Genomic DNA, 2,474 nt, shown 5'->3' on the forward strand with positions numbered 1-2,474 from the left:
TATGTCAATCTATTCATAATTTTTTACCAATATAATTAATTAATGTTATATATTTTACTAATACTTGTATAATTGATATGTATAGGTGTGGTACATCAGTTACCCTCGGGTGACGTACAGAGACAATCCATGGGTTACTGTAACGCAAATCAACCCAAGAGGACGAGTGGATGGAACTGATGATGATGAACCATTGCAACCAGAATCTACAAGCAACGCCTAGGCAGTTGAAGATTTGGAAAATGTTCAACTCGTTGAGAATTTGACTGTGTTTGGACATGATGCTGTTGTACATTCGGAGCCAGAAACCGAGGTTGGGGAGTTTGATGAAGATTCAGAAGATTCTGATTAGTTTTTTTTTTTAATTGGTCCTTCGGAAATCCCTTGCAAAATACCGGCGACATAGCGACGACCAAGGGTTTTGGGTTTCATTGAAGTTTGGAAAGGTCGTCGGTAATTCGTCGGTATATTCCGACGAAGGACAGAACTTGGGTTCACCCCCTAGGGTGAACCATTAAATTCACCCCACTTTTTAGGACCAATCAAAGTGATACATAGATTATTAATTTAAAAACATTAAATTAAATAAAAAATAGCTACAAAAATAGAAACGCTAATTTTAACGACGCTAAAGATTCCAGCTAAACCCTAAACCCTAAATCTTAAATTCTAAACCCTATACCCTAAATTCTAAACAAAAATCCAAACCCCTAAAACCAAACCCTATACCCTAAACCCTAATCCTAGACCCTAAACCCAAATTATATACCCTAAACCCGAAAACTAGACTATAAACCTAAATTCTATACCCTAACCCAAGTCGTAGACCCTAAACCCAAACCGTAAATCCTAAACCCAAAACATATACCCTAAACCCAAATCCTAGATCTAAAACCCAAACGCTAAATCCTAAACCCAAACTCCAAACTTAGATGCTATAGGGTTTGGGTTAAGGTTTACGGTTTGGGTTTAGGGTCTAAGACTTGAGTTTAGGGTATAGGATTTAGGTTTATAGTCTATTTTTTGGGTTTAAGGTATATAATTTAGGTTTAGGGTCTAGGATTAGGGTTTAGGGTATAAGGTTTGGGTTTAGGGTTTTGAATTTGGGTTTATAATTTTGGGTATATGGTTTAGAATTTAAGATTTAGGGTTTAGGGTTTCGCTGAAAGCGTTAGTGTCGTTAAAATTAGCGTTTTTATTTTTTGTAGCTATTTTTTTATTTTATTTAATGTTTTTTAATTAATAATCTATGTGTCAATTTGATTGGTCATAAAAGGTGTAGTGAATTTAAAGGTTCACCCTAGGGGGTGAACCCAAGTTCTGTCCTATTTTTAATTATATCGACGGAATACTGACGAACCCGTGTCCGTCGGAAACTTTAGATATAATAACCCTTCTTCTTCCTTCTTCGTTATTTCCGCCTCTCTCTCTCAAACATCCTCTCTCTCATGGCAATTTGTCCCTATATACCGGCGATTCCGGCCCTTATCCACCTCCCATCACCGGCGAATCCTCTTCTCACCCTCATATTTCTTCCCCAAACCCCAAATCATGTAAGAATCATCCCAAACCTTGTTTTATCTCAAGTGTTTAGGGTTTTGGAAGTTAGATCTCGGATTTTATGTTGTTTGATTGAAAATTTTAGGATTGAATGGATAGTTTAGGATATATAAGTTAGGATTGTTGTTTGGATTGTTGTTTTAGTTTTTTTTGGAATTAATAAACGTTTTAAAAACGTTTTTTGATTTTTAAAAACGTTTTTCAAGTTTCCAATAATAAAATATGTATAATAAAACGTTTTTAAATTTTTTAAAAAATATTTAACAACATTTTTCTATATTTATAAATTTTTTATAATTTTGTATACATATATATATATATATATATATAAATCATGTATAATAAAAATTTTAAAATTTTTTATAAGTTTCCAGTAATAAACTGTTTATAATAAAACGTTTTTAAAAAAATTTAAAAATATTTATCAACATTTATCTACATTTATAAATATTTTATAATTGTGTATACATATATATATATATATATATATAAATCATGTATAATAAAAAAATTTAAAATTTTTATTATTTTTTATAAGTTTCCAGTAATAAACTATGTATAATAAAAAAATTTAAAATTTTTATTATTTTTTAAAACGTTTATAAAACCTTTTGTAAATATATAAATGAAAACATTAAAAATAGAAATGATTTGAAAATTTTTTTGATGTATTAGTTTTTTTTAGGTCCGAGGATGAACCCCGCCCCGCAGCCCGTCTTCGACGTAGTTCGGTGAGCAGTTCCCGTGCATCGGGATCGTCTCATGAACAAAACTCGGTTCGCGTATATATTCCCCCTCCAGCTCCCGCTGCCCCTCCCGCTGCTGCTCAACAGGATCTGGGGGTCATGCCAGTTGAACTATATTGGTTCAACAACCAGGTCGAGAGCATCTCCCGGTTCTCCAACCCAACCCAC

Source organism: Brassica oleracea, chromosome C2 (assembly GCF_000695525.1).
Source record: "Brassica oleracea var. oleracea cultivar TO1000 chromosome C2, BOL, whole genome shotgun sequence".
NCBI lineage: Eukaryota > Viridiplantae > Streptophyta > Magnoliopsida > Brassicales > Brassicaceae > Brassica > Brassica oleracea.